Source organism: Coregonus lavaretus (assembly GCF_964263955.1).
Source record: "Coregonus lavaretus genome assembly, chromosome: 2".
NCBI classification, from domain to species: Eukaryota; Metazoa; Chordata; class Actinopteri; order Salmoniformes; family Salmonidae; genus Coregonus; species Coregonus lavaretus.
The window spans coordinates 81,877,495-81,904,189 of NC_139989.1; the positions used below are offsets into that span (position 1 = coordinate 81,877,495).

General features: G+C 43.6%; 1 pseudogene across 1 annotated transcript; it reads left to right on the top strand.

Annotated features, from left to right (window-relative positions):
* Window positions 1-4,012: 4,012 nt before the first annotated feature.
* Window positions 4,013-26,070, top strand: LOC311140867 (trace amine-associated receptor 13c-like; annotated as a pseudogene). The gene is made up of 5 exons: window positions 4,013-4,181; window positions 18,392-18,989; window positions 23,251-23,657; window positions 25,446-25,608; window positions 25,886-26,070. The product of its transcript is annotated as a trace amine-associated receptor 13c-like (transcript).
* Window positions 26,071-26,695: the final 625 nt, after the last annotated feature.

Consider the following 26,695-nt stretch of genomic DNA (forward strand, 5'->3'; position numbering starts at 1 on the left):
AAAACTGTACAGGCAAATAAGTCTGAGAGAAAAGCAGCAAACACTCTAGCTATTGTTGTTTTCACCTTTCTAAGTTGTTGGATTTCTTTTTTCTTTTTTTCTTTATCAAATTTAGATTCATCATCACTTTTCATCAGCTTTCTGCCACTTGTTAATTCTTTTATCAATCCAATAATTTATGTTTTCTTTTATCCATGGTTCAAAGTAACAGCTAAACATATTTTAACTCTGAAGTTAAGGCATGTATAGTTCCTATGTTTTTATTCCCAAGTTTGACATAGTTATGTTATACTGTTTTGTTGTAATTGCTTCTTTCATGTAACAATACACTGACATTTTTCATCTCAGGGTTGTCATCATAGATATATGTGGTGTTGATGCAGAATGAGTCTCCCGAGTGGCGCAGTGGTCTAAGGCACTGCATCGCAGTTCTAGCTGTGTCACTAGAGATCCTGGTTCGAATCCAGGCTCTGTCGTAGCCGGCCGCGACCGGGAGACCCATGGGGTGGCGCACAATTGGCCCAGCGTTGTCCAGGGTAGGGGAGGGAATGGCCGGCAGGGATGTAGCTCAGTTGGTAGAGCATGGCGTTTGCAACGCCAGGGTTGTGGGTTCGATTCCCACGGGGGGTATAAAAAATAATGTATGCACTAACTGTAAGTCGCTCTGGATAAGAGTGTCTGCTAAATGACTAAAATGTAAATGTAATGATTTGGATGGAATGGAATGACTTGGAGAAGGCATAAGCTTGTTTTATAAAATACATTGTAGTCATTTAGGGTTGTATATTCCAAATACCAAAGTCTGTGGTTGTTCCATGTTATTTAATGATAGAAAGTAAGTATTCTAAATTGTACATTTTGAGGACGTCATGGATCATTCTGTATGTTGTTTAACATTACCCTCTAGTGGCTCAATTGGGAGACAACGTCTTCAACAAGTGCAGTGAAGTTGAAATGTACAATAATGCATGATATCAGATAACTTCCAGGTCTAACTCAATGGTGTATTGTAGTAGTTCATGGTAAAATGTAAGAATATGCAATTATGGATAAAACTTTAACGTTCAGTAATAAAACATTTGTAAGGCATTTACAGTTTGCTCACCATTTATTCATCATTACTGACAGATTTGTTAAATGTTAGTCAGCTAGGTATTTTCACATTTATAAATAACTACTATATGCATTAATGATTCATAGTGTCAGATTGCTGCCAGGTCAGGGGTCATGCCAGAGCAGCTCTCAGATGCTGTTGAGTCTGAATGAATATAGAAATATGGTACCACTTTATAATAACACCTTGTAATAAAGAATATTTAATGGATTAAGAAATAGTTTATTCATTTATTCATAATTACTCCCACATTTGTGTTACTAAGCTAGTTGTTCACACATTTATAAATAACTTTTATAGTATGTAATACTACGATGCTTAATAAATGTCCTTGTAACCCATTTACCAATCATTGGTAAAGTTGTGTTGCAGTCCCTAAAGCGAGGACTATTCATGAGCACAGAAATGAACAAACGGTGAGATAAACAAATCATTTGTGAAAACATGATGTAATGTAAAACAAGATTGTATGTTGCTATGGCCACCTAGCCTGTCCTTCACTCTTACTGATAGTTAGACATCAGAGAAAAGGTATATTTTCTCAACTGAGCATTTTAATGGAGAAAATATAGTATGGTTGATGTTTTGGTCACTCAAAGGCTAGTTTACATGGGAAACAGGATAACTGTGTAAGACTAACTGTTTTGGTTGACGTCAGTGCTCAGTTTGGACCATAATCCACAACCTCAGGAGACATGACAGCACACCACATGTCAGCTAGTCAGTGTGGAGGAAAGCTGACAGTAAGGAAGTTGATGAGAGGGTATAACTTCATGGTGTACCCGCTTATAGCACATGCAATCAAAATGAATTGTGCCATTCCATAGGAACATCCCGTAGACTTGTAAAAATGTCCATCTGAACTGAATTATGAAGGAGACTTTGTCTCAGTTACATCATGGGGACAAATACTATTTGTCAGACATCAGAACAACCACACTGTATTCTGACCCAATCACCCCTGATGTATTTATTACATTTCTGGTGTTATCTTGTTTTACGAAATGTGATTTCCAGTTCAGTTGAGTTGTATCGATCAATGATCTCAAAAGTACTTTAAGTAATTAGGGACAGTTCAAAATATACTGGGAATATTTTCACATGACCCTCCCCTTGTACTGTAAAAAGAAAGTACACACCCTCCCCCCTCATAGAATTAACTCTAAATAATGCTTATTACTATAAATAATAACTGTGTTTAAAAACGTGGATATCGACTTTGCCACTTCGGCATGCTTTTGTGGCACAGTCGATGCCACGCAGGGCTACGGGCCAGAAGGTTGAGGGCTCGTCGACCACCACGGATGAGCTCAATCTCCCTGCATGTTTCATTAGACCTACAATACGATCAGAGCCGGCTGCAGACAATGATCAGCTAGGGGGATATCAGATTTCCTACATTTACATTTACATTTACATCATTTAGCAGATGCTCTTATCCAGAGCGACTTACAAACGATCAGAGCCGGCTGCAGACAATGATCAGCTAGGGGGATACTAGATTTCCAACATTTACATTTACATCATTTAGCAGACGCTCTTATCCAGAGCGACTTACAAATTGGTGCATTAAACTTATGATAGCCAGTGGGACAATCACCTTTTTTTTTTTTTTTCTTCTTTTTTTTTTATGGGGGGTCGGGGAAGAAGGATTACTAAGAGCCTTCTAATGCTTCAAAGTCTTGAGTTTTGAAAGGATCATACAGCACTAATCATTTTGTGTTTTCTTACAGATTGTTCCACTGTTTGGCATAAGTCTTGTTTCTCCAAATCAACGGATATACAGAGGGTGGATTAAAATGTAAGTTTCCATCTAGTAATGTTGGGCCACTTGTAAAATACCAACAAATGCAACATTGTGGCTATACAATTCCATTAGTTTTATGTTTCTGGTAATATATGACTTCAATTGTCTTGCCACTAATACCAGGAATCCAGTGGAGAAGAAACCTGTACATCTGATCAGAAGTATTTGCTAGACTACACTAATGATATTGAAGACTGAGAAAATGTGATTTTTTAAAGTTCTGAATTTTGAATTGAAAGTTCAGGATATCAGATAAAGGTCAAGAAGACACCATACAATCAAAATAGTCTACAATTCAAGTAGACTTTGAACCATCGCAATCCCAGGCCTACCTAAATACAGAATCTTCACCATCGAAAGAAAACAAGCACAACTTCTGTTTTGTTTGTGACAAGCCACAGCAAAAAATCGCAAGGCATTTCAAAAAGCATGAAAAAGACAACTCAGAAATAGAAATAGACCCCTCCAGGGTCAAAGACAAGAAAGTTTGAACAACTTCGGAATAGAGGAAACTTTCTTCACAACAATAAAGTTCTCATCGGTGGAACATGGGCCCTAAAGGTGAAAAGACTATCAAAGAAAGGGGAAACAGGAAAATATTAATATTTCCCTCATTGCAAAAGCATGGTTGTCTGCTTGGAGCTATGGAGGCATATGACAAGATGTATCACCAAATCAGATGGTCCATCAGGTCAGGAGCCATTTTGGAGTCAAAGAGCTTTGGCCATGGCTGATGTGGCTCATCTCCCAAAAGATACACCTGAAGGACTTGTCAAGATGTTCATTACAATGAGACCTTGGAGTATGCAAAGTTCTCATTCAAGAGGCTTGGATACGATAAGACACAGCACCAATATATTACACAAAACATCTGGGAACTTGGGGGGTTGTTGGTCACCTTGAGAAATTCAATGTCACTCATCACTGTAGCAGAAGCCATCAAGCCAGACAATGTTTATGAAGTTATTCGAGCTGTCAAAGAAACTGCCAAGTTCAACAAAAGTGGAAATATCTACGAATTTCCTGCACTTGTTGTGAAGTTAGGCAGTTCCCTAAAAGACGAGGCAGAAATGTTTGAATGTCTGTCAATAATGGCTGATGATAATGAGTTGATAAAGAATGCAAAGGGCTTTGTGAAGCTCTATACTAAGGCATGGTCTGGAAATGTCTCACATGTCACACGTTGCACAATCAGTGATGCCAAGCACAATAAACCAACAGCATTGGCCAAAAGAGAAGATGTGAACCTCCATGGGATCGGTATCCAATATACGGGACGGTTGAGCTAACATGCGCTAATGTAATTAGCATGACTGTTGTAAGTACCAGCACACTTTCCAGGATATAGACATGTCCTATATGAGCAGAAAGTTTACATTCTTGTTAATCTAACTGCACTGTCCAATTTACAGTAGCTATTACAGTTTGAGGAGAGTGCACAACATAAAACAACGTATCACGGCGACTGGAGGTAAATAATGTAATTCAGTAATCTTCCTCTGATTTGTCATCCTAAGGGTCCCAGAGATAAACTTTAGCATAGTTTTGATTGATAAAATACATTTTTATATTCAAATGTAGGAACTGGGTTCTACAGTTTGAACCCCTACTGTCTCTGGCTCCACACCCACCTCGCCCGGCAATCTAGATGTGTGAAAGTTAGTGTATAAGCTAATGATCCATCATGTATGACATTCCTGGGAGTGTGTAAACTTACATTTTGTATTACCATATCATTTTTGTATGTTCTCTGTAGTTATGTACTTGAAAATGTACAGTGCCTTGCAAAAGTATTCACCCCCCTTGGCGTTTTTCCTATTTTGTTGCATTATAACCTGTAATTTAAAAATATTTTTATTTGGATTTCATGTAATGGACAAACACAAAATAGTCCAAATTGGTGAAGTGAAATGAAAAAAAGAACTTGTTTAAAAAATATATATATAATCAACAAAGGAAAAGTGGTGCGTGCATATGTATTCACCCCCTTTGCTATGAAGCCCCTAAATAAGATCTGGTGCAACCAATTAGCAAACCAGAAATCACATAATTAGTTAAATAAAGTCCACCTGTGTGAAATTTAAGTGTCACATGATCTGTCACATGATCTCAGTATATATTTACACCAGTTCTAAAAAGGCCCCAGCGTCTGCAACCCCACTAAACAAGGGCCACCACCAAGCAAGCTGCACCATGAAGACCAAGGAGCTCTCCAAACAGGTCAGGGACAAAGTTGTGGAGAAGTACAGATCAGGGTTGGGTTATAAAAAAATATCCAAAACTTTGAACATCCCACGGAGCACCATTAAATCCATTATAAAAAATTGAAAGAATATGGCAACACAACAAACCTGGCAAGGAGGGCATTAATCAGAGAGGCAACAACGAGTCCAAAAAGATAACCCTGAAGGAGCTGCAAAGCTCCACAGCGGAGATTGGCGTATCTGTCCATAGGACCACTTTAAGCTGTACACTCCACAGAGCTGGGCTTTACGGAAGAGGGCTAGAAAAATGCCATTGCTTAAAGAAAAAAATAAGCAAACACGTTTGGTGTTCGCCAAAAGGCATGTGGGAGACTCCCCAAACATATGGAAGAAGGTACTCTGGTCAGATGAGACTAAAATGTAGCTTCTTGGCCATCAAGGAAAACGCTATGTCTGGCTCAAACCCAACACCTTTCATCACCCCGAGAACACCATCCCGACAGTGAAGCATGGTGGTGGCTGCATCATGCTGTGGGGATGTTTTTCATCGGCAGGGACTGGGAAACTGGTCAGAATTGAAGGAATGATGGATGGAATTCTTGAGGAAAACCTGTTTCAGTCTTCCAGAGATTTGAGACTGGGACGGAGGTTCATCTTCGAGCAGGACAATGACCCCAAGCATACTGCTAAAGCAACACTCGAGTGGTTTAAGGGGAAACATTTAAATGTCTTGGAATGGCCTAGTCAAGGCCCAGACCTCAATCCAATTGGGAATGTGTGGTATGACTTAAAGATTGCTGTCCACCAGCGGAACCCATCCATCTTGAAGGATCTGGAGCAGTTTTGCATTGAAGAATGGGCAGAAATCCCAGTGGCTTGATGTGCCAAGCTTATAGAGACATGCCCCAAGAGACTTGCAGCTGTAATTGCTGCAAAAGGTGGCTCTACAAAGTATTGACTTTGGGGGGTTGAATAGTTATACACGTTCAAGTTTTCAGTTTTTTTTTTCTTATTTCTTGTTTGTTTCACACACAAAAACATATTTTGCATCTTCAAAGTGGTAGGCATGTTGAGTAAATCAAATGATACAAACCCCCCCCAAAAATAAATTTTAATTCCAGGTTGTAAGGCAACAAAATAGGAAAAATGCCAAGTGGGGTGCATACTTTCGCAAGCCACTGTAAGTGGATGGGTCATGTTCATGAAATAGATTACCGTAATCACCCCCAGACACACCTGGCTAACTTGATGGGTCATGTAATCATCTGGCGAAGTGTAATCTTTTGTTTAGACATGTAGCTAGTTAGCTAGCTAAAGAATGAACCTAATGGTCCTTTCAAGACAACTGGGAACTTGGAAAAATACTGAGGTCAAATCATGACGTCAATGATCTTCAGGTCGGAAAGTTGGGGCTCTAGAAATAGGCCAGAGTTCCCGTGTTGTAATTACGAGTTGGATGACCGTTCAAAGCGATTTTTCCCTGTCGGAACTCGTTTTTTTTACGAGTTCCCAGTTGTCATGAATACACTGAAGTCGGAGATTTCAGAGTTCCCAGTTCCCAGTTGTTTTGAATGCGGCAATAATCCCAACCCATACTACTAGCAATACAAACTGATTGTCATTGCTAGCCACCATGCATGACTCTGTAGGTAGCTAAAGCTAACCAACTAGGTTCAATGTTAGCTACTACACAAACTGAGCAGCTCATGTTATAGACAGAAGCATTCTACATGTCAGACCAATCTCTCAGCATGTCCAGCCCATCCTTTATCTCTGCCAATCATGGCTAGCGGGAAGTTCCTGTCTTTTTCCGTGGCTAAACAAACTAGGCCCTTAATTTAACAATTTAATGCGTATTTACAGATGGCATACACATTTGTTATTATGGCATATGAAAGTTCACATGTTCCCAAAGGCATTTCTGCCAAAAAACGCATTTTGATTAAAAAATACATGTTTACGTTCAAATGGCTCTGTGAAGTAGTGACTTGCGACATACGCCTAGTTTCCTGAAACAAGTCACAAATGTGGGAGCAATGATTAATAAGTGATACATAAACGATTTACTAACCAATTATAAATGCTTTATTACAATGTGTTATTATCAAGTGCTCCCAGTTAGGGTTACACTATGAAGGTTGTAACATCTCAAAAAGCTAATTAATGGCTACTTTGAGTTCACAGCTTGGGAAGGCCTCATCAGATGCCTGATTCAAGTCGTGAAATCAGTGCTTCATTTGTGAAAGAAGCATTTAGCATGTAAGACGTGTCTATATTGATCCTGGATCATATTATATCTGTGCTGATCCTTGATTATTATTTAGTTGTGTTAACACTGGATCATATTATATCTGTGTTGATCCTAGATCATATTATATCTGTGTTGATCCTGGATCATCATATATCTGTGTCCATCCTAGATCATATTATGTATGTGTTGATCCTGGATTGTCATATAACAGTGTTGATCCTGGATTGTCATATAACAGTGTTGATTTCTGGATTGTTATCTAGCTGTATTAATCCTGGATCATGCCCCATGAAATCAGGATGTTCCACTGAGTCCATATAAAAAATGGTATTTGTAGAATTGTTTGTTATTTGTCTAAAACACTATAGAGAGGGTTTTAGCATATATACTTGAGTGAGGTTAGGGGGAGGTTTGGTCTGAAAACCTACTTCTTCATGAGTGTCTTGATTAATGCCACAACCCCCCCCCCCCTCCCCCACCCCCACCCCCCATCTGCTAAAGGACTAAAATGTAAAATGTGTAACAGAGGTGAGTCAGACTCATGCTCTCGTGATGAGGTAGCCCTGCCTGGTACTTCAAAATCAGTGTCACCCTCGGTCCAAGAGGTACTTCCCTCTTGGCCAATTGGTTCAGATGTTTGTTTTCCACTCAGGATACCAGGGTTCAGATCCTACCTGTGACAGAGTCATGACCCAGAGGTGGGATTCTTGACCTGTGCAGGGTGGACTTGTTTAGGGGTGAGGGTTGTACTCAGGCAGAGGCCTAATGGAAGTTGTACTCATGTTCATGCACACAAAAAAACACTAGAGGTGTATACAGGTACACTTCCAATGTTTATGTTGTATTGTGGCCTTACTGGGGCCCTGGAGTAAAGCATTTGTGTGTCTCCAACACCTTTAATTGGTAGATTTCATTATTCCAGAGCCTTGCATACAGGTGATAACAGGACCCTCTGGTGTGAGAAACTTAAACAAGTCAAACTAACATCATTAAAGAGTTGTTCACTTACACAGTAGGGACAATATAGTCCCAGTGACATCAGTCACAAAGCACAGGTTGAGTTTTGCTGATGCAATATGCTTTTTGAGAATTGTGTGTGTGTGTGTGCGTGTGTGTGTTTGTGTGACTGACTGACTGACTGACTGTGTGTGTGTGTGTGTTGTTTGACTGACTGACTGACTGTGTGTGTGTGTGTGTTGTTTGACTGACTGTGTGTGTGTGTGTGTGTGTGTGTGTGTGTGTGTGTGTGTGTGTGTTGTTTGACACCTTTAATTGGTAGAGTGATGTATGTGTCGTTATTACAGAGCCTTGCATGTTAGTGCTAACAGGTCCCTCTGGAATCTGAGAGAAAAACAAACCAGACAAAAAATATGATTAGATCAGAATACTGCAGGTTGATGTCTGGCAAATATGTTTCCCAATGATGTAACTGTCTCCCTCAACTTGAATAATTATTTCATAATTCAGTTCAGATGGACATTTTTACAAGTCCATGGAATGTTCCTATGGAATGACATTAGTGCATCCACCATAAAGATATGCCATCTTATCAACTGCCTGACTGTCAATTTTCTTATGCACTGGCTAAATGACATATACTGTGATCTGTCCTGTAGTTTCTCAAGGCCTTCCTTCCAAATCTAATTTCATTGTCTTGAGTATTGGAAGTCTAAAGAACTTCAGTATGAGATTTTGCATTTGAATCGCAGGGCTGGCATCTAACGCTCACCGGTAGTTTTGTATCTAATGATAGCTAGCTTACTGCTGAATATTTTTCAGAAACACAACCTCTGTTTGGAGCTCCATCTATGCAAAATATTTGATGGGTTTGATAAGTGGCAACCTGTCACTAGTTCCCAGAACCTTTATAGAAACTTAGGAAAGGGTTCTTTAAAGCACCATAAAGGTTTCAATTAGAACCTTACGATCATGGTTCTTTATCTCTTTAACTGTCTCTTCTAGAAAAACATGTAGAAACAATTATTTCATCTTAAAGTCCTATTACTGACAACTCAAATAGGAATTTCCAATAGTGTTTTTCTTTAACTTGCTGTTTATTCTACCAGGCAGTTGAGAAGTCAAGAGGGTCGTACCAGTGATACCATATTAGAATGGCAATTTGCATAGCATTTTTACTCATCTCAACAATATTACAAAAATTACTTTAGGTCTGCTTCAATGGCTTTTATACCGTATGCAGGTTAAGCATTGTTAAATGAGGACTGATGTCACATTTTAATAAATTACGTTAATTGCATATGCATGTATTACATGAATGGGTTTTCAGGTGGTGTTGGTTTTCTTAAATTTCAATTAATCCAGGTCCTTCCACAATGTTTCCCACATGTTCAGACTACATGTTGAGATAATATATGACAAAGTGCAGTTTTTATTACTATTATAGCCATTATTATATAGGCGACCTTAAGTCTGAATATTGATTAATTAACCCCATGGGTCATGAAATGTTGTTAAACCAATGTATGTTGCCTAATGTAGTGTCTTGTCAACAATGAAATCTTAGTTTTCACCAAAATAAGCATTTCCATCATACTTTATTTTCACCAAAATTCTTTTTCCACCATACTTTTTACTGAGTGCATTCTGAAAATATTCAGACCCCTTGACTTTTTCCACATTTTGTTACGTTACAGCCTTAATCTAAAATGGTTTAAATAAAACAATTTCCTCATCAATCTACACACAATACCCCATAATGACAAAGCAAAAACAAGCTTGGCACACCTGTATTTGGGAAGTTTCTCCCATTCTTCTCCGCAGATCCTCTCAAGCGCTGTCAGGTTGGATGGGGAGCGTCGCTGCACAGCTATTTTCAGGTCTCTCCAGAGATGTTCGATCAGGTTCAAGTCCGGGCTCTGGCTGGGCTACTGACACTTGTCCCGAAGCCACTCCTGTGTTGTCTTGGCTGTGTGCTTAGGGTCGTTGTCCTGTTGGAAGGTGAACCTTCGCCCAAGTCTGAGGTCCTGAGAGCTCTGGAGCAGGTTTTCATCTCTCTGTACTTTGCTCTGTTCAACTTTCCCTCGATCGTGAATAGTCTCCTAGTGCCTGCCGCTTAAAAATATCCCCACAGCATGATGCTGCAACCACCATGTTTCACCGTAAGGATGGTGCCAGGTTTCCTCCAGACGTGACGCTTCGCATTCAGGCCAAAGAGTTCAATCTTGGTTTCATCAGACCAGAGAATCTTGTTTCTCATGGTCTGAGAGTCCTTTAGGTGCCTTTTGGCAAACTCCAAGCGGGCTGTCATGTGCCTTTTACTGAGGAGTGGCTTCTGTCTGGCCACTCTACCATAAAGGCCTGATGGGTGGAGTGCTGCAGAGATGGTTGTCCTTCTAGAAGGTTCTCCCATCTCCATAGAGGAATTCTGGTGATATTGTGTGTAGACTGACGAGGAAAAACATGTATTTAATCCATTTGAGAATAAGGCTTTAACGTAACAAAATGTGGAAAAAGTAAACGTTTCTGAATAATTTCCCAATGCACTGTATCAACCGCCTGGTTATGAAAATTTTTGCGAAATTCTTGCTTTTGAACCTTTTTACATTGAAACTTTTGTATTTACATATTCCTACTATTCAAGGTCTCTACTGACAGGAATGGTGCTATATTAATCCCTCACTAATTGAATTGCTGACTTTTGTACAACAACTTTGCTGACTGATTTTGAGTTTTCTTACAACCCTCTGAATGGGCAAAGTTAGAGTGCCACAACACTGAACTGCAGCAACCCAAAATCATACAAATTATGTTAATTGATGCAGGAGGGCTGGGGGAGTTGACCAATCAGGTTCAAGTGAAGTTTTTTTTTCACATTCACTTCTAAATATATCGTAAAAACATGCTCTACCAGCTGGTTGAGATGGTTTGGGATGAGTTGGACTGCAGAGTAAAGGAAAAGCAGCCAACAAGTGATCAGCATCTGTGTGAACTTCTTCAAGACTGTTGGAAAAGCATTCCCCATGAAGCTGGTTGAGAGAATGCAAAGCTGTCATCAAGGCAACGGGTGGCTACTTTGAAGAATCTAAAATCTAAAATATATACTGCTCAAAAAAATAAAGGGAACACTTAAACAACACAATGTAACTCCAAGTCAATCACACTTCTGTGAAATCAAACTGTCCACTTAGGAAGCAACACTGATTGACAATAAATGTCACATGCTGTTGTGCAAATGGAATAGACAACAGGTGGAAATTATAGGCAATTAGCAAGATACCCCCAATAAAGGACTGGTTTTGCAGGTGGCGACCACAGACCACATCTCAGTTCCTATGCTTCCTGGCTGATGTTTTGGTCACTTTTGAATGCTGGCGGTGCTTTCACTCTAGTGGTAGCATGAGACGGAGTCTACAACCCACACAAGTGGCTCAGGTAGTGCAGCTCATCCAGGATGGCACATCAATGCGAGCTGTGGCAAGAAGGTTTGCTGTGTCTGTCAGCGTAGTGTCCAGAGCATGGAGGCGCTACCAGGAGACAGGCCAGTACATCAGGAGACGTGGAGGAGACCGTAGGAGGGCAACAACCCAGCAGCAGGACTGCTACCTCCGCCTTTGTGCAAGGAGGAGCAGGAGGAGCACTGCCAGAGCCCTGCAAAATGACCTCCAGCAGGCCACAAATGTGCATGTGTCTGCTCAAACGGTCAGAAACAGACTCCATGAGGGTGGTATGAGGGCCCGACGTCCACAGGTGGGGGTTGTGCTTACAGCCCAACACCATGCAGGATGTTTGGCATTTGCCAGAGAACACCAAGATTGGCAAATTCGCCACTGGCGCCCTGTGCTCTTCACATATGAAAGCAGGTTCATACTGAGCACGTGACAGACGTGACAGAGTCTGGAGACGCCGTGGAGAACGTTCTGCTGCCTGCAACATCCTCCAGCATGACCGGTTTGGCGGTGGGTCAGTCATGGTGTGGGGTGGTATTTCTTTGGGGGGCCGCACAGCCCTCCATGTGCTCGCCAGAGGTAGCCTGACTGCCATTAGGTACCGAGATGAGATCCTCAGACCCCTTGTGAGACCATATGCTGGTGCGGTTGGCCCTGGGTTCCTCCTAATGAAAGACAATGCTAGACCTCATGTGGCTTGAGTGTGTCAGCAGTTCCTGCAAGAGGAAGGCATTGATGCTATGGACTGGCCCGCCCGTTCCCCAGACCTGAATCCAATTGAGCACATCTGGGACATCATGTCTCGCTCCATCCACCAACGCCATGTTGCACCAGGAGTTGGCGGATGCTTTAGTCCAGGTCTGGGAGGAGATCCCATCCGCCACCTCATCAGGAGCATGCCCAGGCATTGTAGGGAGGTCATACAGGCACGTGTAGGCCACACACACTACTGAGCCTCATTTTTACTTGTTTTAAGGACATTACATCAAAGTTGGATCAGCCTGTAGTGTGGTTTTCCACTTTAACTTTGAGGGTGACTCCAAATCCAGACCTCCATGGGTTGATACATTTGATTTCCATTGATAATTTTTGTGTGATTTTGTTGTCAGCACATTCAACTATGTAAAGAAAAAAGTATTTAATAAGATTATTTCATTCATTCAGATCTAGGATGTGTTATTTTAGTGTTCCCTTTATTTTTTTGAGCAGTGTATATATGTACAGTATGTGTGAACATATATATATACACTACCGTTCAAAAGTTTGTGGTCACTTCGAAATGTCCTTGTTTTCGAAAGAAAAGCAATTATTTTGTCCATTAAAATAACAGAAAATTGATCAGAAATACAGTGTAGACATTGTTAATGTTGTAAATGGCTTTTGTAGCTGGAAACTGCTGATTTTTAATGGAATATCTACATAGGCGTACAGAGGCCCATTATCAGCAACCATCAGTCCTGTGTTCCAATGGCACGTGTTTGCTAATCCAAGTTTATCATTTTAAAAGGCTAATTGATCATTAGAAAGCCCTTTTGCAATTATGCTAGCACAGCTGAAAACTGTTGTGTTGATTAAAGAAGCCTTCTTGAGACTAGTTGAGTATCTGGAGCATCAGCAATTGTGGGTTCGAAATAGCCAGAAACAAATAACTTTCTTTTGGAACTCGTCAGTCTATTTTTTTTCTGAGAAATGAAGGCTATTCCATGCGAGAAATTGCCAAGAAACTGAAGATCTCATACAACGCTGTGTACTACTCCCTTCACAGAACAGCGCAAACTGGCTCTAACCAGAATAGAAAGAGGAGTGGGAGACCCCGGTGCACAACTGAGCAAGAGGACAAATAGATTGCAGTGTCTAGTTTGAGAAACAGATGCCTCACAGGTCCTCAACTGGCAGTTTCATTAAATAGTACCCGCAAAACACCAGTCTCAACTTCAACAGTGAAGAGGTGACTCCGGGATGCTGACCTTCTAGGCAGAGTTGCAAAGAAAAAACAATTTCTCAGACTGGCCAATATAAAGAAAATATTAAGATGGGCAATCTGAGATATGTATTTTTCTTTGCAAATCTGCCTAGAAGGTCAGCATCTCGGAGTCGCCTCTTCACTGTTGATGTTGAGACTGGTGTTTTGCGGGTACTATTTAATGAAGCTACCAGTTGAGGATCAGTGAGGCCCCTGTTTCTCAGTTGTGCACCTAGGCCTCCCACTCTTCTTTCTATTCTGGTTAGAGACAGTTTGCGCTGTTCTGTGAAGGGAGTAGAACACAGCGTTGTACGAGATCTTCAGTTTCTTGGCAATTTCTGGCCATTTAGAGCCTGTAATCGAACCCACAATTGCTGATGCTCCAGATACTCAACTAGTCTCAAGAAGGCCAGTTTTATTGCTTATTAAATCAGTACAACAGTTTTCAGCTGTGCTAACATAATTGCAAAAGGGTTTTCTAATGATCAATTAGTGTCACGATCGTTATAAGAAGCGGACCAAGGCGCAGCGTGATAACCGTACATCTTTTATTGAAGTACACACACGAACAAAACAACAAACCAAACGATACGTGAAGTCCTAGGTTAACACCAAAACAAACCTTACGGAACAAGATCCCACAATGACTAGTGAAAACAGGCTGCCTAGGTATGGTTCCCAATCAGAGACAACGAGCTACAGCTGTCTCTGATTGGGAACTACCCTGGCCAACATAGATATACAACGATCTAGAAAACAAACCTAGAAAACAAAACATAGAAAATCCACACCCTGGCTCAACATTTAAGAGTCCCCAGAGCCAGGGCGTGACAGTACCCCCCCCCCCCCCCCCCCCCCCCCAAAGGCACGGACTGCGACCGCGGCAACCAAACACAACAGGGGAGGGGCCGGGTGGGCATTCCGCCTCAGAGGCGGATCCGGCTCCGGGCGTGACCACCACTCTCTCGCTACCCCCCCGTAGCGCCCCTGGTTTGGTCTGGCCCCGCTGGCCGGAGCTGGACTGGACACCGGTGGAGCGGATTGCTCAGGCTCCGGTGTGGAGCAGCTGACCGATGCCTGACCAGGAACCGGTGGAACAGGCACGGGCTGTGCCGGACTGACGACGCGCACCACTGGCTTGGTGCGGGGAGCAGGAACAGGCCGGACTGGGCTGACGACGCGCACCACTGGCTTGGTGCGGGGAGCAGGAATGGGCCGGAACGGGCTGGCGACGCGCACCACTAGCTTGGTGCGGGGAGCAGGAACGGGCCGGACCGGGCTGGCGACGCGCACCACTGGCTTGGTGCGGGGAGCAGGAACGGGCCGGACCGGGTTGACGACGCGCACCACAGGCTTGGTGCGGGTAGCAGGAACAGGCCGGACCGGGCGGACCGGGCTGACGACGCGCACCATTGGCTTGGTGCGGGGAGCAGGAACAGGCCGGACCGGGCTGGCGACGCACACCCCTGGCTTGGTGCGGGGAGCAGGAACGGGCCGGACCGGGCTGGCGACGCGCACCACAGGCTTGGTGCGGTGAGCAGGAACAGGCCGGACCGGGCTGGCGACGCGCACCACAGGCTTGGTGCGGGGAGCAGGAACGGGCCGGACTGGGCTGGCGACGCGCACCACAGGCTTGGTGCGGGGAGCAGGAACGGGCCTGACTGGGCTGGCGACGCGCACCACAGGCTTGGTGCAGGGAGCAGGAATGGGCCGGACCGGGCTGACGACGCGCACCACTAACTTAGTGCGGGAGCAGGAACGGGCCATACCGTACTGGGAACACACACCACTGGCCTTGTGCGGGAAGCAGGAATGGGTCGGGCCGTACTGGAAACACGCACCACTGGCTTAGTGTGGGGATCAGGAACGGGCCGGACCGGACTGGTGACACACACCACTTGCTTGGTGCGAGGAGCGGGACTGGGTTTCCCTATAAACCTCCGCTCCTTCTGCTGCCTAACCAGCTCCTCTCGCCGTGCCTCTACACTCTCCTTCTCCCTTAATGCCTCCTGTAGCTCCTCCCTCTGACCAATAAACTCCTGCTCCCTCTGGACCAATAGCCCCCGTAACCTGGTGGCCTCCTCTCCTAGTCTGCAGCCTCGCCCTGTCGCTGCCTCCTGCCGCCTCGTCGTCCACGCCGTGTGCCCCCCCCAAAAAATGTATTGAGGTTGCCTCTCGCCTGTTCGACGACGACCCGGTTGGCGCCGCTTCTCCTCTCCTGCCTGGGCATCCTCCCTCATCGCCCTCCGGTAGCGGACGGCCTCCTCCTCCGTGATTCTCCCCCAACCGAGGAGGACATCTACCAGAGTAACCTCCTGTTCCATACCCAGCGTTTGCTCCTGCACACGCTGCTTGGTCCTATTTTGGTGGGATCTTCTGTCACGATCGTTATAAGAAGCGGACCAAGGCGCAGCGTGATAACCGTACATCTTTTATTGAAGTACACACACGAACAAAACAACAAACCAAACGATACGTGAAGTCCTAGGTTAACACCAAAACAAACCTTATGGAACAAGATCCCACAATGACTAGTGAAAACAGGCTGCCTAAGTATGGTTCCCAATCAGAGACAACGAGCTACAGCTGTCTCTGATTGGGAACCTCCCTGGCCAACATAGATATACAACGATCTAGAACAGAAACCTAGAAAACAAAACATAGAAAATCCACACCCTGGCTTAACATTTAAGAGTCCCCAGAGCCAGGGCGTGACAATTAGCCTTTTAAAATGATAAACTTGGAATAGCAAACACAACGTGCCATTGGAACACAGGACTGATGGTTGCTAATAATGGGCCTCTGTACACCTATGCAGAGATTCCATTACAAATCTGCCGTTTCCAGCTACAATAGCCATTTACAACATTAACAATGTCTACACTGTATTTCGGATCAATTTGATGTTATTTTAATGGACAATTTTTTTTTTTTTCTTTCGAAAACAAGGACATTTCTAAGTGACCCCAAACTTTTTGAAAGGTAGTGTATATATATATACAAATGTTTACTGTCAACAACAAAAAATCACTCAATCAATTCAAACTGTGCAGTGGACATTTCATGAATGGAAAGAGACATCTGTTACAAAACACAAAAAAGGCGAATGACATTCTGAGATTGTAAAGCCTTCGATACTGGGTAGGCCTACAAGGTAGGCAGGGATGTATTTTGTGTTTGTCGCGATTGTCATAGTCTGTTTATTGTGGCGTTGGAAACTCAAGCCATGATATTGAAGCGCCCGAAGTTGGTGTGCTTTGTTTATTGGTTCTGTGGTGCATTGGCACAGAAACCTGTTAGTGGAAAATATGTTGAAAATATTTTATATAATTGGCATCAAAATGTTGGAAATCTGATATCCCCCTAGCTGATCATTGTCTGCAGCCGGCTCTGATCGTATTGTAGGCCTAATGAAACATGCAGGAAGATTGAGCTTGTCCGTGGTGGTCGGCAAGCCCTCAACCTTCTGGCCCATAGCCCTGCGTGGCATCGACTGTGCCACAAAAGCATGCCGAAGAGGCAAAGTCGATATCCACGTTTTTAAACACAGTTACTATTCATGGTCATAAGCATTATTTAGAGTTAATTCTATGAGGGGGGAGGGTGTGTACTTTCTTTTTTACAGTACAAGGGGAGGGTCATGTGAAAATATTCCCAGTATATTTTGAACTGTCCCTAATTACTTAAAGTGCTTTTGAGATCATTGATCGATACATCTGAACTGAACTGGAAATCACATTTCGTAGTCACTTTTTTTTTTAAATCAGTGAAAACAAGAAAACACACAAGACATGGAAAAAAAACATCAAGGGATGATTGGGTCAGAATACAGTGTGGTTGTTCTGATGTCTGACAAATAGCATTTGTCCCCATGATGTAACTGAGACAAAGTCTCCCTCAACTTGAAGAAGTATGGTTCATAATTCAGTTCAGATGGATGTTTTTACAAGTCTACGGGATGTTCCTATGGAATGGCACAATTCATTTTGATTGCATGTGCTATAAGCGGGTACACCATAAAGTTATACCCTCTCATCAACTTCCTTACTGTCAGCTTTCCTCCACACTGACTAGCTGACATGTGGTGTGCTGTTATGTCTCCTAAGGTTGTGGATTATGGTCCAATCTGAGCACTGACATCACCCAAGACAATTAGTATTGAACAGTTATCCTATTTCCCATGTAAAATAGCCTTTGACTGACCAAAACATCAACCATACTATATTTTCCCTATTAAAATGCTCAGTTGAGAAAATATACATTTTCTCTCATGACTAACTATCAGTAAGAATGAAGGACAGGCTAGGTGGCCATAGCAACATACAATCCTGTCATACATTACATCATGCTTTCACAAATTATTTGTTTATCACACCGTTTGTTCATTTCTGTGCCCACCTGTGTGTGTGTGTGTGTGTGTGCGTGTGTGCATGTGTGTGTGTGCGTGTGTGCGTGTGCGTGTGTGCGTGTGTGTGTGTGTGTGTGTGTGTGTGCAGAGATATGCTGGGGAGGGGAGTGTGTGTCAGTCATTCAGGGATAAATACAGAGGCAGAGCTCAGAGTTTGTCAGAAGGCTGACCTGACAGGGTCACACACAGGATTAAGCAGGAGCAGGACCTCAGCATTTGGACCCTTTATTACAAATAGAGACACATGAAGATGTTCAATACTGTTTTCAAGACATAAACTCTTCTTGCAGAAAGGCTTTGCTATCGACATCTATCTATATAACACTGTACATCTTCTTGGCATTGATTTCAGCAGTTACAGTATTTTTGAACATACTGGTGATCATCTCCATCTCTCACTTCAAGCAGCTCCACACTCCAACCAACCTGCTCATCCTCTCTCTGGCTGTGGCAGATCTCCTGGTGGGACTGATTGTGATACCATTAACGACTGTAGCATTAATGGAACCATGCTGGGATTTTGGGGAATATTTCTGTGGGTTTTATTTCTATTTCACTTATTTATGCGCTTCTTTATCTGTGGGCAATTTGGTCATGATATCTATTGACCGTTATGTTGCTGTGTGTGATCCCTTAATGTACCACTCTAAAATAACAATAACAAGAATGATGTATTTTATATCCATTAACTGGTGTTTTTGTATCATATACGATGCTGCTATTATAAAAAACGTTGTAAATATACAGGTACCCAGTAGGTGTTTGAAAGAATGTTTTATTGTAGAATAATTAAATTGGGTTAAAATCATTGGCCTTGTATTTTCAATGGTTGCCCCGTGCTCTTTTATTATCATTTACATTTACATTTACGTCATTTAGCAGACGCTCTTATCCAGAGCGACTTACAAATAGGTGCATTCACCTTATAGCCAGTGGGATAACCACTTTACAATGTTTTTTTTTTTTTCCTATCCCAGGTATTCCTTAAAGAGGTGGGGTTTCAAATGTCTCCGGAAGGTGGTGAGTGACTCCGCTGTCCTGGCATCGTGAGGGAGCTTGTTCCACCATTGGGGTGCCAGAGCAGCGAACAGTTTTGACTGGGCTGAGCGGGAACTATGCTTCCGCAGAGGTAGGGGAGCCAGCAGGCCAGAGGTGGATGAACGCAGTGCCCTCGTTTGGGTGTAGGGACTGATCAGAGCCTGAAGGTACGGAGGTGCCGTTCCCCTCACAGCTCCGTAGGCAAGCACCATGGTCTTGTAGCAGTTGCGAGCTTCAACTGGAAGCCAGTGGAGTGTGCAGAGGAGCGGGGCGACGTGAGAGAACTTGGGAAGGTTGAACACCAGACGGGCTGCGGCATTCTGGATGAGTTGTAGGGGTTTAATGGCACAGGCAGGGAGCCCAGCCAACAGCGAGTTGCAGTAATCCAGACGGGAGATGACAAGTGCCTGGATTAGGACCTGTGCCGCTTCCTGTGTAAGGCTGGGTCTTACTCTCCGAATGTTGTAGAGCATGAACCTACAGGATCGGGTCACCGCCTTGATGTTAGCGGAGAACGACAGGGTGTTGTCCAGGGTCACGCCAAGGCTCTTCGCACTCTGGGAGGAGGACACAACGGAGTTGTCAACCGTGATGGCGAGATCATGGAACGGGCAGTCCTTCCCCGGGAGGAAGAGCAGCTCCGTCTTGCCGAGGTTCAGCTTGAGGTGGTGATCCATCATCCATACTGATATGTCTGCCAGACATGCAGAGATGCGATTCGCCACCTGGTTATCAGAAGGGGGAAAGGAGAAGATTAGTTGTGTGTCGTCAGCATAGCAATGATAGGAGAGCCCATGTGAGGATATGACAGAGCCAAGTGACTTGGTGTATAGCGAGATTAAGAGAGGGCCTAGATCTTAGCCCTGGGGGACACCAGTGGTGAGAGCACGTGGTGCGGAGACAGCTTCTCGCCACGCCACTTGGTAGGAGCGACCGGTCAGGTAGGACACAATCCAAGAGTGAGCCGCGCCGGAGATGCCCAGCTCGGAGAGGGTGGAGAGGAGGATCTGATGGTTCACAGTATCAAAGGCAGCAGACAGGTCTAGAAGGACAAGAGCAGAGGAGAGAGAGTTAGCTTTAGCAGTGCAGAGAGCCTCTGTGACACAGAGAAGAGCAGTCTCAGTTGAATGACCAGTCTTGAAACCTGACTGGTTTGGATCAAGAAGGTCATTCTGAGAGAGATAGCAAGAGAGTTGGCTAAAGACGGCACGCTCAATAGTTTTGGAGAGAAAAGAAAGAAGGGATACTGGTCTGTAGTTGTTGACATCAGAGGGATCGAGTGTTGGTTTTTTGAGAAGGGGTGCAACTCTCGCTCTCTTGAAGACGGAAGGGACATAGCCAGCGGTCAAGGATGAGTTGATCAGCGAGGTGAGGTAAGGGAGAAGGTCACCGGAGATGGTCTGGAGAAGAGAGGAGGGGATAGGGTCAAGCGGACAGGTTCTTGGGCGGCCTGCCGTCACAAGTCGCAAGATTTTATCTGGAGAGAGAGGGGAGAAAGAAGTCAAAGCATAGGGTAGGGCAGTGTGAGCAGGACCAGCAGTGTCATTTGACTTAAGAAACGAGGATCGGATGTCGTCAACCTTCTTTTCAAAATGGTTGACGAAGTCATCCACAGAGAGGGAGGAGGGGGGGGTGGGGATTCAGCAGGGAGGAGAATGTGGCAAAGAGCTTCCTAGGGTTAGAGGCGGATGCTTGGAATTTAGAGTGGTAGAAAGTGGCCTTAGCAGCAGAAACAGATGAAGAAAATGTAGAGAGGAGGGAGTGAAAAGATGCCAGGTCTGCAGGGAGTCTAGTTTTCATCCATTTCCGCTCAGCTGCCCGGAGCTCTGTTCTGTGAGCTCGCAATGAGTCATCAAGCCACGGAGCTGGAGGGGAGGACCGGGCCGGCCGGGAGGATAAGGGACATAGAGAGTCAAAGGATGCAGAAAGGGAGGAGAGGAGGGTTGAGGAGGCAGAATCAGGAGATTGGAGGGAGAAGGATTGAGCAGAGGGAAGAGATGATAGGATGGAAGAGGAGAGAGTAGCGGGAGAGAGAGAGCGAAGGTTGCGACGGCGCATTACCATCTGTGTAGGGGCAGAGTGAGTAGTGTTGGAGGAGAGGGAGAGAGAAAATGATACAAAGTAGTGGTCGGAGACTTGGAGGGGAGTTTTAGTGAGATTAGTAGAAGAACAGCATCTAGTAAAGATGAGGTCAAGCGTATTGCCTGCCTTGTGAGTAGGGTGGGACGGTGAGAGGGTGAGGTCAAAAGAGGAGAGGAGTGGAAAGAAGGAGGCAGAGAGAAATGAGTCAAATGTAGACATAGGGAGGTTGAAATCCCCCAGAACTGTGAGGGGTGAGCCATCCTCAGGAAAGGAACTTATCAAGGCGTCAAGCTCATTGATGAACTCTCCAAGGGAACCTGGAGGGCGAAAGATGACAAGGATATTAAGCTTAAATGGGCTAGTGACTGTGACAGCATGGAATTCAAATGAGGAGATAGACAGATGGGTCAGGGGAAAAATTTAGAATGTCCACTTGGGAGAGATGAGGATTCCTGTGCCACCACCCTGCTGACCAGATGCTCTCGGGGTATGCGAGAACACATGGTCAGACGAGGAGAGAGCAGCAGGAGTAGCAGTGTTTTCAGTGGTAATCCATGTTTCCGTCAGCGCCAAGAAGTCGAGGGACTGGAGGGTAGCATAGGCTGGGATGAAGTCTGCCTTGTTGGAAGCAGAACGGCAGTTCCAGAGGCTGCCTGAGACCTGGAACTCCACGTGGGTCGTGCGTGCAGGGACCACCAGGTTAGAGAGGCAGCAGCCACGCGGTGTGAGGCGTTTGTGTAGCCTGTGCGGAGAGGAGAGAACAGGGATAGGCAGAGGCATAGTTGACAGGCTGCAGCAGATGGCTACAATAATGCAGAGGAGATCGGAATAAAATGAACTAAACATCTGGGAATGGAGAGAGCGGGGCCTCCCTCACCACAACTCCCAAATATAACTCTCCCAACTTCCACCTCAGACACTATAATTGTTGTAAACTACAGTGGTTCAATGTTTTCTAGGAATAGACTAACCTAGTTTATTCAGCTAGCTAACTAGGTGCAGTATTATTCCGTGAAAAACGTCCGGGCACCTCATCATAAGACGCCACAGCCAGCTAGCATGCCGGTCTCCAACAGCAGGGTTTAGCGCCAATACTCAGCCACAACAACCACCAGTGTATCAACATGCAAGCAGATTGTTCGTGTCCGTGTCTAACGTTGTGGGTTAGTCCCGACAGCTTGAGCGAGTCCGTCGTCAACTTATTCAGCCAGTTAGTTAGCTAGAATAGTTAGCAAACTAGCTAGCCATTGCTTTCAGACAAAGAAGAACCCCTCCTTTCACAGCACGAACACACAGAGAGAGCCAAACTAACGTTAACTAGTCACCCATGTCCCGAATTCCTTGAGCGACTCGGGCTATCAATATGTAAAGAACAAAACACAGATGTAGGTTATGACTTACCCCTAGCAGCTACTGTTAGCTAGCCAAGTGCAAAGCTAGCCACTGAATTGACTCAGCCAGTTCGCGTCTGTTCACACGGTCGTTCCAGCTATTGTTTACAAGTAGCTACCCAGGTTGCAACAAGCTTGCTAATTTTCAAGCACAGTAGCCACTTGCTACCTAATGTTAACGGTTCAGACAATGAGGTTAGAAAACAGCTGAATGGTAGGCAATTATTGTATGTAATCATTGTAGGCAGCCAGCTGGCGTAATTACAGGCACTCTCAGGCGTGAAACAACTATACCGTTGCTAATAGCTACTCGCCAGCTAGTCCAGGTGGTGAGTTAGCTAGCTAGCTAGCTTCGTGCTACACCCGGCGCCGCCGAATACAATACTAACCTACAATAATTACATACAATAACTACCTACAGCAACCCATGATACCTACCTACAATACCTAACTACAATCTAAATACATAGTTTAAGCCTTACTCAACAAAGCCCAAGCTATGTATAAAGCCAAACTTACCAGACGCCAAGCTTACGTCCCAGCTCTCATGAGGAAGGTGAGGGATCAGCCCAGAACTACACGGCAGGACCTGGTGAATTATAACACTTTATTTGAAAATATTTGTGGTGGCCAGATCACAGGCCAGAAATGTATTTTCAAAAGAGGCTGCCAGTGTGTCTGGTGTTAAAACTGTACAGGCAAATAAGTCAGAGAGAAAAGAAGCAAAAACTCTAGCTATTGTTGTTTTCACCTATCTAAGTTGTTGGATTCCATTTTTGTTGATAGATCTTTTTTTGTGTGTGTGTGACAATTTATTATTGATCACCGGCTTTCTGCCACTTGTTAATTCCTTAATTAATCCAATAATTTATGCTTTCTTTTATCCATGGTTCAAAGTAACAGCTAAACGTATTTTAACTCTGAAGTTAAGGCATGTATAGTTCCTATGTTTTTATTCCCGTGTTTGACATAATTATGATATACTGTTTTGTTGTAATTGCTTCTTTCATGTAACAATACACTGACATTACTCATCTCAGTGTTGTCATCATAGATACATATGGTGTTGATGCAGAATGATTTGGATGGATTGGAATGGGATGACTTGGAGAAGGAATATGAAGGCATAAGCTTGTTTTATAAAATACATTGTAGTCATTTTGGTTTGTATATTCCAAATACCAACGTCTGTGGTTGTTCCATGTTTTTTAATGATAAATAGTATGTAAGTATTCATTTTGAGGATGTAATATATCATTACGCACTGAGTGTACAAAACATTAGGAACAAGTTCTTAATATTGAATTGCACCTCCTTTCGCCATCAGAACAGCCTCAATTCGTCGGGGCATGGACTCTACAAGGTGTCGAAAGCGTTCCACAGCGATGCTGGCCCATGTTGACTCCAGTTCTTCCCACAGTTGTGTCAAGTTGGCTGGATGTCCTGTGAGTTGTGGACCATTCTTGATACACACGGGAAACTGTTGAGCGTGAAAAACCCAGCACCGTTACAGTTCTTGACACACTCAAACCAATTCCCCTGGCACCAACTACCATACCCCTTTCAAAGGCACTTAAATACTTTGTTTTACCCATTCACCCTGCGAATGGCACACATACACAATCCATGTCTCAATTGTTTCAAGGCTTAAAAATCCATATTTAACCTGTCTCCTCACCTTCATCTACACTGATTGAAGTGGATTTAACAGGTGACATCAATAAGGGATTATAAGTTTCACCTTGATTCACCTGGTCAGTCTAAATCATGTTCTGTACACTCAGTGTATATGTTGTTTAACATCCCCCTCTAGTGGCTGAAATAAGACACAACACCTTCAACAAGTGCAGTAAATATGAAATATACAATACAGAATGAGATCAGATAACGTCCAAGTCTAACTCAATGGTGTATTGTAGTAAGTAGTTGATGGTCAAATGTATGAATATGCAATTATGTGTAACACTTTATAATAATGTTTAGTAATAAACCATTTGTAAGGCATTTACAGTTTGCTCACCATTTATTAATCATTACGCCCACATTTGTTAAATGTTAGTAAGCTGTAGGTATTCTCACATTTATAGATAACTACTACAGCATATGCATTAATTATTCAACACAACAGCGAAGGAGACTGCAGCAGACACTTTAACCTCAACATATTGGTTACTTTTGTTTAAAAAAAAATGTTTCTACTTAAGTTAATTTAGTAAATATTTTCTTAACTGTATTTTCTGAAAACTGCATTGTTGGTTAAGGGCTTGGGGTTCCCCCGGTTGGTAATTTGACCATGATTTCTACAAGTTTAGATTGCTGGCTATACTAATTTACAAATGAAAAAAATGTTAACTGACATAACAAGGGCAAAACTGCTGATGCACAACAAAATTTAAAATGTTTACCTTGTGTATTCTACTATTCTAACTCTTACCATCAAGTTGAGACCCTGACTGAGTTCCTAATCATATAATGAAATAATATATATATTATTTTTTAAGCTGAGATCCGCATAAGGTGAAACAGCACCATTGAGGAGCATCCTGCATCGTGGTAAATTGCATAGTACATACTGTGCAATGATGTTTGAGGGGGAAAAAACGATCTTCATTGTTTGAAGTAACTTTGTTGTTGTAATATCGCAAACGGAGTTTCAGCGCTATGGTTTCCAGCTTTAAAGGATAATTTCACTGGAAAACATGAATCAAAGTGTCAGCTACCACATCATCATATGATGCAAAATGCATGTACATGATGATGTGGCTGGTGACACTATCTTAGAAACTTGACAACAGACATGCAAAACACACCCGCACAACGGTCACATGGTTGAAGGACGGTCGACTAATCACAGGCCAGTGTGGGGCTCAAGTGCTGAACAAGGGGCGTCTGCTGCAGATAAAGGACGCCAAGGTATTGGACACAGGACTCTACATGTGTGGCTGTGAATGTGGCGGGACAGGCCAACAGCAAGCATGACATCAACATACATGGTGAGACTCACCAACGTACCATAACATAACATAGAGAGTGGGAGGGGATATCCTCTATGAAATGGAGTATATGTCAGAAAGTAAAACTTCAAATCACCTACACCTGCTAATCTTATCTATAGTATGATGTCTTCATGCCTTCATGTTTATCTGCCATTTGGGTCCACATTCTGTACGTGATGTGTTTGTATATGTGTGTTAATATACGAATGTGTTTTGTCCCTCCAGTCTCCCCCAGGATCTGTGGTCAGAACCAGGTCCCAGAAAATGTGAGTGTGGTGGTGAACAACCCTGTGTCTCTAACCTGTGAGGCCTCTGGCATCCCTCTTCCTGCTATCACCTGGCTGAACGATGGAAACACAGCAGCACAGGAGACCGCAGCAGACACTTCAACCTCAACGTACTGGGTATGAACACTACCACTACTCTCACTACATTAATGTCAGAGTGCTGCCAGGTCAGGGGTCATGCCAGAGCAGCTCTCTCAGATGCTGTTGAGTCTTTTGGTATGTAAGATATGTCTATATTGATTATGGATCATATTATATATGTGTCGATCCTGGATCATGCCCCATGAAATCAGGATGTGCCAACTAACATATTTTTTACATTTTAGTCATTTAGCAGATGCTCTTATCCAGAGCGACTTCCAATTAGTGAGTGCATAAATTTTTCATACTGGCCCCCGTGGGAATCGAACCCACAACCCTTGCGTTGCAAGCGCCATGCTCTACCAACTGAGCTACAGGAGGGCCAAACTAAGAGAGGCTATATATAAAAAAATGACATTTCAGTTCTGTACTTGTGAAAATGTCTTGTTATTTGTCAAAAACGCTATAGAGAGGGGTGTAGGATTGAGACTTGAGTGAGGTTAGGGGGAGGTTTGGTCTGAAAACCTACTTCTTCATGAGTATCTTGATTAATGCCACAACAGTCAGACTCACGCTTTTGTGATGAGGTAGCCCTGCCTGATACTTTAAAATCAGTGTCACCCTCGGTCCAAGAGATACTTCCTTCTTGGCCAATTGGTTAAGATGT